Consider the following 13,181-nt stretch of genomic DNA (forward strand, 5'->3'; position numbering starts at 1 on the left):
GACACATGTAATTGATATAACAAGGCCCACTCTAAATGAAATGGGATAAAAATCTCTATTCTTGACTATAAATACAAACAAAGCAGATTATTAGTACCTCTCTTTTAGTGCTAGCATTTAATTTTGTTTTATGGTCCCGTAAAATGAAATGGTGTGAGTAGAGCCCACAGTTAACATATTTCTCATGCAACAGCCTGTTCTAAAACTATGTCCAAACAGCAAGCATGCTTATTTTTTTGTTTTTTTAATTAACTGAGTTTTAAAATGGTCTTCCACATATAAAATATGGTAATCATCATGTTGCTGTGAACTAAGTCACACCTTGCTATAAAATAATTTATTTGAGATGCACATTTTAGTAGACAGCGCATATTTCGGTCTAATTAAACATGTCACTCTAATTACAGCTTTGGTTGTTACAGACATTTCTGAAAACATGCAAGATATGTGAGAAGGATATTTCCATTTCATGCTCTCTCAACCCTTCATTAAGTTCTACACGTGCGCTCGTTCTGACACCTGCAGGCTCAATAGCTGCACTAGTGCTAATTAAGTTTGGCCATCATGATCTTAAGAAAAGTACTGCACACAAGAGAAGATTATAACTATTCCATGAGAAAACAGTGATTGTTGTGATTTTATCTAATGTATTTCACTCTTCATCTTTTGTTGCAGTACTCCTTCCTGGATAATGCAAATAACTGACTCTTATTTCAGCTACTCTCCCAGTCCTTCGTGGCTGGAATAGAAAATGTATTACTATCTTTTGACTAGCAGCAAAGAATCCTGTGGCACCTTATAGACTAACAGACATTTTGGAGCATGAGCTTTTGTGGGTGAATACCCACTTCGTCAGATGCATGTATTCACCCACGAAAGCTCATGCTCCAAAACATCTCTTAGTCTATAAAGTGCCACAGAATTCTTTGCTTCTTTTACAGATCCAGACTAACACGGCTACCCCTCTGATGCTATCTTTTGACTGTAAATAGAACTACACCTCTAGAGAGAGTCTCCTTCTGTACTAAGTCATTGAAACTATTGCTCTTTTTTAAATGAGTGAAAATAGCATAGTACGTCAATTTGAATATGTAGACATTAAATGGTAAGGTAAGCGTAAGAGCTTGGTCCTTTACAAAAACACTGAGCATTCCCAAAAGAATAATTACTAATTATTCTTGGACAATCATCAGTTCCACAGGAACACATTAGTAATCTTAATATGGCAGTAGCAATATATCCATATCATATAGGCCTAGTACACTGGAAGCATCTCCACTGCAGTATTATGGACTACACTCCTAATTATTCTAGCCTGCATCACTACATGAGGATTGGTTTCCTAGGAGCAGCACTCTCTTGTGGACATTGTGCAAGAATCAGATGCCAATATATTACCTGGTCTTTTCCGGACAAAATGTCTATTATTTATGAGGGAGTTGAGGAGTGACTAGATAATTCAGAGAGTTGATCATTCATGAGCTATAGACTCTTTCTCCTTCAGATCATTGGTTCCAATCGAGATCAGACCAGATTAGAAGTGTTTTCTGATATATGTAAAATAAATTGGTGGTTTCAGTTCAGTTCCTATATGGCAAGTGGCCATATAGAATTATAGTTGCTAGAGAATCACACACTTCATTGCTTCTTTTGGCTGAGCTCATTGCACATATCAGGGGCTCCTTGCTTCCCTCCATCCCTCCCCACAAGTTCCTAGTGAGCCATCCTCACATTCTCCTTGTTTCAGGGTTGTATGTAAACAGTTAAGCTTGTATAGTTTGTAATTTATTAAATTATTTATTTTAAGAAGTCATTCAGGGTATCAACATTTTAATCTCCATTGGGATGATGGACAGGGCTGAGACAGGGATGTTGTTATGGTGCAAGGTATTAATGGCTGGCTCAGCCAGTTCTTTGATCTAGAGAGATAATTACACAGTTTGTTAAAACTGAAAGGTGTGTTAACAAGAAGTAAGGGTCTCCATTTTTCACCCAGTTTCCTCTTTTGATTTTCACCAAAATCAATAGGGTTCTGCCCATTGATGTCTAGAACATTCCCTGAATATTTTGGTATGGAGCATTCACAAGTTATAATATTACATGCGGACAGACAGAGAGACAAACACAGGGAGAGAAATGCCATCAAGTTGAGTGTAGGGCCTTACTTCACATAACCAACCACTTGTTCAGAGTCTCAGCACAGATAATTAAACAGGGAGAACTTCTCCCTTTTTACTCCTAGGTGGGACCCCTCTGAAATTGGGCAGAGGCCAATTGGTGAGACAGGTTAACAAAGGTCTTCAGAGGCTGCCTACTCATATCACACTCACTTACAAAATATAGTATGGAAGTCATGCTAAACTGCAGAAATGTTTAGCTCAGTGGTTCTCATACTGGGGGTCATGACCCTTCAGGGGGTCATGAGGTATGGGGAAATCGTTCGCTGTCAGCCTCCATACCCAAACCCTGTTTCGCCTCCAGCATTTATAATAGTGTTAAATATAAAAAAGGTGTTTTAGTTTATAAGGGAGGGTCACACTCAGAGGCTTCCTGTGTGAAAGGGGTCACCAGTACAAAAGTTAGAGAACCACTGGGATAAACTGACATTTAATATGCTTCTTATGCGATTCCAAAAGAAACTCATGATTTCATTGCAGGCAGACTGATTACAAATCACTGAAAGTAGGCAAACAATAAAAAATCCAAAGATAGCACATAAAACTGTTCTTTTTTCATCTGACAAATGCAGTAGTTTTATTTTTTAATATTTCATAGCATATGAATAAAGGCTCTGTAGTATATTTCATAAAAGAAACATCTTAGTAAGCTGTTTGCTATTAAATCTGTGCCAAGAAGTGAAAAGAAACCACTAGAATGTTGGGGGTGAGTTATGGAAAGTGTAGATTTCCAATGTAACACAGTTTTATAAATGCAGGGTAAAATCCTGGCCTCACTAAAGTCAATGAAAGATTGGCTATTATCTTCAACAGAGCCAGGATTTCATGTACAGAATTTAAGAGTCGGGATGATCTTTTGGCCTGGAGTACAGCAGAGGATTAAAATATATACATTAGAATGTATTCAACAGTAAGCAGAAAGCAAGACAAAATAAGCTCTACATAGTATATGCAGCTGATGATCTGTCAAGTTTAATAAGCCTCGTCTTTAACCAGAATCAATTGCCCTATGCTGCTATCATACATTCTATTGCTGTTAAACAATCTTCATCTACAAAGACTATTTTTCAAATTCTCCTATTAGTAATATGGTGCAGTTCCATTGATTTAACTAGAATTGCACCCATTTTTTGAAAAAAATTCCTACAAAAGCAGAACCAGTCCCAGGGAAAATTGTGTTCATTGTAAAAATTGCAAAATTTCACAATTTTACAATTTCACAGCAGCAACTTCTCAGAGCCCTGGAATGTACAACGCTTCCATGTGTTTGCGCAGAAGGCTGTGAGCAAACTCATGAGATCCGGCTGCAGGCTACTATATGAACTGATGTTCTGAATCTGCACTGGCAGTATTTTCTTGCTAAATTCCAGGCAGCTCTCAGCAACGTGACAGACATCACCATTTCACCACATTTTGCTTCTAATACAGAATACTGCCCATTTTTTGTATATGTGTTTAAGTTCTTTCTTTGCAACTAACCACCTGCAACACAATATGACAGCACCAGGGGAAAACTAAACAAACGATTTAAAAACCACAATGAGCAGAGCTGATCGTATATGCTGGAAAATGCTTTGTGGAATAAATCCCAACTGGAAAGTTCCAAGATAAAATAACCCAGCTGCCTTCAAACACAAAAAGCACTTTTTAAAAGCTCCTAAAATTGCAGAAATGTCTGAAATTAACAAACATATCCTCCCACACCCCCACAAAAAAGAAACATGAAACTAAGCCCAGTTACTGTACAACCAAGACACACTTTAATCCTTGATCAAGTATTCATGCTCCAGCAGTTTGTCAAATAATATAGTCATACGCTACTAGGTCATAGGGGCGGAGGTTGTTATGAAGCCTTAGGCAGTTGCAAAAACATGCATAACATTACAGACAATGAGAGGACAGTACCCATTTTGCCCAGGGGTCTGCAGTGAGGAGCCAATGCTGAGTATGTATTGCGATTGAGATTCTTCTCAGTAGTGTTACTGGAGCCCCATATTCAGATAACGCTGTTGACTGCTAATTGTCTAAGGGCTTGATCTAATGCCTATTTAAATCAATGGGAGTCTTCCCATTAACTTCACAGGGCCTTGCATCAGACCCTAACAGCATAAAACAATTTGCCTTTGTATCTTAATTTCCTCTCTGTAAAGAAATAATAGCAGGAAATACCTTATTAGATTGGTCGTGCCTTTTCATGAGATCCAGGACATGTGGAAGAGAAGAATCCACAACATTTCCACTAGCAGAAATTTGGAATTTAGAAGAAGTTTACACTTGCTCGTTGGTCCTTCATTCAGGAGAGGGTCTAAAGGTTGCTCCTTCATCATAAAGTGTCCAGATACTTGCACAAAAATTTGGAGAAATGTCAAAAGTTTTGTCATCTTCACTTCACAAAGAATATGCACTTCTTCAGTGCCTAGAAAGTCTGCAAAAATTCTTTATAGAAACAAGAGGATTGAGAAGCTAACCACTGTTGATAATTAATCATAAAAGGTAATAATTTCATCCAAGGGAGATACAGCAGCAACCATTGTTTTTAAAGTTCCTTGCATATTTTCATTCTCAATGCCTTTTATCAGTCTCTTGTACATTTTTTCAAGCTCACCTTTCTAAAATTTTTCAGATTTTGTCTTTTTTTTTTTTTATATAGTCTTGTCTAACAAAAGACGTTCAGCTGCTTTTGAATGCGAGGGGAGTAGAAAAAAGTTCATACACACTTTCCTCTTTATAAATATCCTTTTAAAAAGCCCTTGAACTTTCTACCCCCAGCCCTGTGCAGGTTAGGCACAGAAAAACACGAGGTAGAGGAGAAATACCTTTGAGCTTGCCAGTTAAAATCACCTTTGCTTTGACTGTCCTGCTGAAAATGCAATCTTTATGTATTCAGAGTGTTTCACAGTTTTTTCCACTTGGCTACAAAGCAAGGAAGGGAAGAAAGCCGCACTGTTGTATGTACAATTAACCTATCTGAGCAATGGAAAGTTCAGTGCAGGTACAGGAGCCTTTTCTATTCTATTTAGGTTCTTAAACCATGTTTATATATCACTGCACATCTTGTATGGTAAAAGCAGCATAGGTCTTGAGGTCTGTTTATCTTTGTTGACTTAATTTTTCATACAATAAGTTATCTCTACAGTCTAATAAATACTACAAGAAGATACCCATGTATCTATAAGGTTGCAGTATCACAACAAGTTGCTTTTCACTTACTAATCACTGCAGGCATTATATGTTTATGATGAAATTCATCCCAGTGCCAAGGCCCACGTATTGCCCTCCACACCTCTTCAGCATGTTAAGAACTTAAGTTGCATGCAGGGTTGCAAGATGGCCCTCTGTAATGGAGTGAATTTCATCCTAATCCTGCTTCTGCACAGTATGCCTCTCCTTCATTTCAGGTGCTTGGAATCTAGGGTGACCAGATGTTAAGGGGAAAATATCAGGACTGCTGTGCGGGGGGGTGTCATTTGTTTTGTTTTGTTTTGTTTTTTTTAACATTCACCCGTCCGGGAGTTCGGTGGCAATTTGGCAGAGAGCCCTTCAGTCGCAGACAGCCTTTGGCAGTATTTTGGAGGGGGGTAATAAACCTTGCCACCAAAGACAGAAGCGCCCACCGCTGAAATACTGCCAAAGACCATCCAGGACTGAAGGACTCTCCGCTGAATTGCCACCGAAGACCAGGAAACAAAATATCGGGATAAATGGCATCCTGACCGTACTCTGCTCGGGACGTGGGACAAACTCCTCAAAATCAGGACAGTCCCAATTTTATCAGGACTTCTAGTCACCCTATTGCAATCCAATTGGGCAGCAACTGTTCTGCTAAAGAAAAAAACATAAGGTTTGTTTTGTTTATTAATGGTTGGTTTTGTTTTTTTGGACAGTTTGTCACATCACATTACTTGAGTGACAACATGTTATGCTGACAACATGTTATGCTGTCAAACTGACAGAACAAAACAACATAAACCATATTGAAGTAACTTTTGTCACTTAGTCTTAAATTGCTTGGGTCATAATGAGTTCTATCCTCGATGCCCCAGTACTTAGGGTGACCAAAAAGCAAATGTGAAAAATCGGGATGGGGGTGGGGGGTAATAGGAGCCTATATAAGAAAAAGAACCAAAAATCGGGACTGTCCCTATAAAATCAGGACATCTGATCACCCTACCAGTACTTGAACTACTGGATATTTGTGTCAGTTTGACTTTGCTGTTGGTATGAGACCGGAGGGCTTTAAATCACACTATGAGGATATTAGGCCCAATTCTCCACTGTTTTGCACCTTTTATAGTCATTTACATTTGTGCAAGGTAAGTGCAAAACACTGCCATTCTTATTTGCAATTTATACCCAATTTGCACAGTGTAAGCGACTACATTGATGCAACCTGGACCTGTGTCTTTTGACAATTGGTTTTACTGAATTGTCTCAGTCTTTCCATATAAGATCAAGTATAGTTTAGTATTTGCTTAATATCCGATATGGTCTCTAGAGGGGGACTGTATCCTGCACTTGCAGGGGAAGAGCTGCTGTGAGCTAGTAAGCCCCAGTATTGAATGTGGCTGAATATTACTTACGGGTTTAAACTAATTTTGGCCTAGTTTGATTCACAATCATTCATGCATCTTTCTTGCTTTCTGTAAATGTTATTACATCTATGTAAGTATTTGTCAAATAGTCTGGTTGCACATTTTTCAGTCTATGGGTATGGGTTGCTTATGAACACACCAACTATTTGTGATGTGTAAGTGTTTATATGATATTATTTCCAGACTGGATGACTTACTTTTTAATAGTGGAAATGCACTTCCATGACAAATATATGAAACTTTCAGGATTCACAAACATTTTCATGAATTCTTGAGCTGAACAGAAGAGAACAATTCCGTTTTGCAGCAACTTTTGAGGTTTCAAAAATTGTTTTGGTTTCACTTTTCTGTTTTCATGAAAAGGCACAATTGTGCTGGGAGTTAGAGAGGTGTGTATCCTGGCCAGGGTGAAGGAAGAGTCTGAACCCTGGCTTCCAGCAGCCAACTTACTCCTTGCAGGGTGACCTCAAGAACCCCCTTTGATCCTGAGTCCCCCTCAAAACCCTGTTCTGAATCAGAGCACAGTTTTTCCATCTCGCATCACTCCATCCCAGACAGAGCAGGGATTTGCACCTGAGTCTTCCATCTTACAGGCCAATGTCCTAACCACTGGGGAACAGAGTCAAGCTAGGAATTTACTTCAGTATAGCTACATCTCTCGGGCGTGAATAATCCACACCTCTGAGCAACAGCTATACCAACTTAACCCCCAGTGTAGACCAGTGCTACGTTGACAAGCACAGGTAATGTCTACACGGAAGCACTCCAGGGGTGCAGCGGTGCCAGTGCAGCACTTTAAGTGTAGACATATCCTTAGGCTATACTAGAGAGCTTACCAAGGCACAGCTGCAGCTGTAAGATCTCTAGTGAAGCTGCTTTAAGCTGACAGGAGAGAGCTCTCCCATCAGCCCCTGTGAGTGGCAGTATTGACAAGCTCTCCTACCAACGTAGCACTCTCCAAGCCGGCTCTTAAGTCAGCATCAATGATGTCGCTCAGGGTGGCTAAGGGCTTGTCTACACTAGCAATTTATAGCGCTGCAACTTTCTCGCTCAGGGATGTGAAAAAACACTGTCCTTAGGCATACGCGGCATACAAGGCTGCGTAAGGCATCTGAAAATTTGGGGCACCCCTGGGTCTTACTGTCCACCCTTCTACCTCTTCCTATCCCTGTTCAAACCCTTCCTAAAGGCTCCCACAGCTAGCTGCTGCAGCCTGGTGAGTCTTCCTCTGGAGGCGATCTAGTGTTTAAAAGTGAAAGAGCCTTCCAGCTTGCCAGACCTATTAACACAACATTGAAACTGTTAAAGAGCCATTCAAGGGGTAATGAAGTCATTTAACAGGCATTTACCAGTCCCCAGGTATATACTGTCAAGTTCCTGAATTTACTGACAAAAACAGTTGTGCATTACTCAGAACATGTTAGTCTAGAGGACCTTAGTTTAAAATTTGCTTTAAAAATATTTCATTAGTATGTTGTTGAAGATTATAAAATCACATCTCTAAAAAATCCTTGCATAGATTTTTAGATGCACAATCAGAGTATTCATCTTTAGCCTTCAATGCTTGGATCTTCAGACATATAGTTTTTTAAATAAATTCTTCAAAAGACCACCCTTGTCTAAAATACACATGCGAGCCCAGGCTGCTGTCGGGCATAGGGACACCAGTTTAATAATACTGCATAGGGCCCCATAAATCCTAAGGATGGTCTGCCAGCACCAAATCACTATTTCCCATCTGTAATTACTAAAATAATTCTAAATGGGAAAAGATCCCTTGTTTTGAGCTGGGGTCATATAGATTGGGTACAGGCTAGGGGATTCTATCCTGGGAAGCAGTGACTCTGAAAAAGATGTGGCGGTGAGGGTGGATAATCAGCTGATCATGAGCTCAAGTGAGATGCTGTGGCCAAAAGTGCTAATGAGATCTTGGGATGCATAAACGGGAATCTCAAATAGGAACAGACAGGTTATTTTACCTCTGTGTTTGGCACTGGGGCAACTATTGCTGGAATATTGTGTCCAGTTCTGTGACCCACAATTTAAGAAAGATGTTGAGAGATTGAAGAGGGCTCAGATAAGAGCCATGAGAATGATTAAAGGATTAGAAAACAAGCCTTAGAGTATGTCTACACTACCTGCCATATCGGCAGGTAGTGATCGATCTATCAGGGATCGATGTATTGTGTCTCATCTAGACACGATAAATTGATCCCCGAACGCGTTCCCCGGCAAATCTGGAACCCCACCAGGGCAAGAGGAAGAGGAGGAGTTGATGGGGGAGAGGTGGCCGTCGATCCTGCACCACGAGAACGCTAAGTAAGTCAGTCTAAGTTGATCTAAGATACATTGACTTCAGCTATGCTATTCTCGTAGCTGAAGTTGCATATCTTAGATCGTCCCTCCCCCCAACCCCCAGTGTAGACCAGGCTTTAAGGTGAGAGGCACAAGGAGCTCAATCTATTAAGCTTAACAAGCAGAAGATTAAGGGGTGACTTGATAACAGTCTATTGGTATCTATACAGATATGCCGTTTTGAGTATTATGACATTTTGGGGATCATCCAGACCAGTAAGGGATTCTGTTACCACCTGCCTTCTAATATTGGGTGCCTTAATGCTATGCTGCTATGGCTCAGAGCTCTGACGCCAGTAGCCAGCCTACAAGTATAAAAATCTTAACCTTGGCTTCCAGCAGCCTAGTTATTCCTTGCAGGGTAATCTCAGCAGCCCCCTCCAATCCAGGGTATCCACAAATCCCTCTCCTCGAGTTCTTAGTTACCCAACACTTGAACTTTTCGTAACCTCAAAAGGAGTGAAACCTGCCCCCAATCATCAGTTCACTTTGGCACACACTTCACACAGGTTGCACAGCAGAGACCTGCGTGCGGTAGAAATAAACAAATGTTTATTTAATAGAAAAATTGTAGATTCCAAGGTGGAATAGTGAGGAAAAGCAACTACATACAAGTTACGCAGAAAATAAACATAAAGACTCTCAGGCTTTACACTTCTTTTCTAATATAAGTTACCTATTGTCTCTGAACAGTTTCCGAGAGGACCCTCTGTCCTAGTGGGGATTCAGCCTTTCACAGACAGCACCCTGCTGACCCTCATTTCTGGAAGCCTTTACTTCAAAATCTCTTTCCTTTGAGCAGGGTTTGCAGGTCCCCCCGCCCCTTTCTCTCAGATGGATATTCATGTCTACACAGGGTGCTGGGAACTCGTTCCTTCCTTAGTTTTCAAAGACTAGGGTTTACTTTTTAGTTTCAATGTTTTTCCATACACTTCAGTGGTCCCCTGTCTTCCCCTAGGTTGTACAATGTTAGGCTTGCAATTAGTTTCATGTGAATAACTAGCCTGGGAGGTTATCTTCCCTGATTACTTCACTCCTTGTGAGGTGATGCTGCAGTTGACTCCTACTTACAATTACAATGTTCTACACACACATTCATAACTGTAACCTCTTAATGACCATCAAGTTCAGAACATTACAAGCTTTCATAAAAGACCTTACCAGACATATTTAGATACAATAACATTGTATAAACCAGTTGATTCAGATGTTTATATTGGGGGGTTCACCCTGTTCTCCCTGTAGGGAGTCTTGATTCTGATTGTCACAATGAGGAACAAATATTTGACAATGGGCTTGTCCATCTAGCAGAGAAAGGTATGACATGATTCTAAGGCTGAAGTTGAAGCTAGACATATTCAGACTGGAAATAAGGCATTAATTCTTAATATGAAGTATTTAACCACTGGAACAATTTACCTGTAGTTAGAAGGATTCTTTACCACTGACAATTTTTAAATTCAGATTGGATATTTTTCTAAAAGATATACTTTAGGAATTATTTTTGGGGAGTTCTATGCTCTATGTTACACAGGAGGTCAGACTAGATGATCACAGTGGTCCCTTCTGGCCTTGGAATCTATGAATCTGTAGCAACAATAGTGAGGAAAGCCTTTTTGTCCCACATCTAGCTAGTAATTAGCCAGGAAGTCACACCCATTCCTTTTGGATGAGGGCACTGTAATCCATGCTTTAGTCACTTCTAGGCTGGACTACAGCTACTGTCTCTCCCTGGAGACTGTTGAAGAGACTCACTCAGATTCCAACAGCCTGTCTTCTGAGCAAGAAATAATTATAACCCATTATATCAGTGCTCTCGGACTTCTGCTGGCTCCCCATCCATTGAAATCAGAACCATTTCAAAGTGCTGGTCACCACCTACAAGACACTAGGACCCTACAGTGTCTAAAATCTGGTGCCCAAAAATCGAAGCACTCAAAATTAGAAGTCACTCTTGAATATTAAGCCTTAGGCATCTCAAGGTCCAAGGTCGCACAGAAAGTCAGAAGCAAATCTTCTGACTCCTAAACTGCATTCCTTACTTCGTACCAAATGCAAAATTACATGCACTGCAACACAGGCACAATATACTGCATGACTTGTTTATTCAACAAGAAGGAATGCCCATGATATGTTTCTCCATGGACGAGGCTTATGTTTGTTTGACATGATGACAGAGAATGAGCTGTGTGCAAAAATATAAAAAGAAGAAGAACTGCAAGGCTTGCTATTATTATTGGGGCAATACTCCAGATTGCCCATTGAGTTTGGTGCTGTAGACATAGGACTGAGTAATGCTTTCTTCTAACCTTGTCAAGTCATAACAAAGGCTCTCATTACCAGAGCTACTCAGAAAATGTCTGGAACAACTGAAACAAATAAGTTTCAGAGTGGTAGCCATCCTAGTCTGTACCAGCAAAAACGAGGAGTCCTTGTGGCACCTTAGAGACTAACAAATTTATTTGGGCATAAACTTTTGTGGGCTCGAACCCACTTCATCAGATGCATGAGGTGAAAAATACAGGAGCAGGTATAAATACATGAAAGGATGGGGGTTGCTTTACCAAGGGTGAGGTCAGTCTAACGAGATAAATCAATTAACAGCAGGATACCAAGGGAGGAAAAATAACTTTTGAAGTGGTAAGAGACTGGCACATTACAGACAGTTGACAAGAAGGTGTGAGTAACAGTAGGGAGAAATTAGTATTGGAGAAATTAAGTTTAGGTTTTGTAATGACCCAATCACTCCCAGTCTTTATTCAGGCCTAATCTGATGTATCCAGTTTGCAAATTAATTCTAGTTCTGCAGCTTCACATTGGAGTCTGTTTTTGAAGGTTTTTTTGTTGAAGAATTGCCAATTTTAGGTCTGTTATTGAGTGACCAGAGAGATTGAAGTGTTCTTCTACTGTTCTCCAGTGCCTCATCAAGGATCTACAACCTATCCTGAAGGACAATCCCTCACTCTCACCTACCTTGGGAGACAAGCCAGTCCTCGCCTACAAACAGTCCCCCAACCTTAAGCAAATACTCACCAGCAACTACACACCACACAACAAAAACACCAACCCAGGAACCAAACCATGCTACAAACCCCGGTGCCAACTCTGTCCACATATCTATTCCAGGGACACCATCATGACCTGACCACATCAGCCAGACCATCCAGGGCTCATTCACCTGCACATCTACTAATGTGATATATGCCATCATGTGCCAGCAATGCCCGTCTGCCATGTACATTGGCCAAACCAGACAGTCTCTATGCAAAAGAATAAATGGACACAAACCTGACATCAGAAATCATAAGATTCAAAAACCAGTAGGAGAACACTTCAGTCTCTCTTGTCACTTGATAACAGACCTAAAAGTGGCAATTCTTCAACAAAAAAAAACTTCCAAAACAAACTCCAACGTGAAGCTGCAGAACTGAAATTAATTTGCAAACTGGATACCTTCAGATTAGGCCTGAATAAAGACTGGGAGTGGTTGGGTCATTACAAAACCTAAACTTAATTTCCCCAGTAGTAATTTCTCCCTACTGTCACTCACACCTTCTTGTCAACTGTCTGTAATGGGCCAGTCTCTTACCACTTCAAAAATTATTTTTCCTCCCTTGGTATCCTGCTGTTAATTGATTTATCTCTTTAGACTGACCTCACCCTTGGTAAAGCAACCTCCATCCTTTCATGTATTTATGCCTGCTCCTGTATTTTTCACTTCATACATCTGAGGAAGCGGGCTTTAGCCCACGAAAGCTTATGCCCAAATACATTTGTTAGTCTCTAAGGTGCCACAAGGACTCCTCGTTGTTTTTGCTGAAACAAATAAGTGTTGCACTTGACTTACTGGTCCTTTTGATCTTCTATAAGGCATTACCTCTAGAAAATCTACTAATTTGGGTTTAATTTTGCCCAGATTCACTGTCACATTGGGCTGGTCTACATTGGAGGGGGAAATCAATCTAAGATACACAACTTCAGCTACGTGAATAGCGTAGCTGAAGTCAAAGTATCTTAGATTGAGTTACCTACCGTCCTCACGGCGTGGGATCGACGT

The sequence above is a fragment of the Gopherus evgoodei genome, chromosome 5, assembly GCF_007399415.2.
Source record: "Gopherus evgoodei ecotype Sinaloan lineage chromosome 5, rGopEvg1_v1.p, whole genome shotgun sequence".
NCBI lineage: Eukaryota > Metazoa > Chordata > Testudines > Testudinidae > Gopherus > Gopherus evgoodei.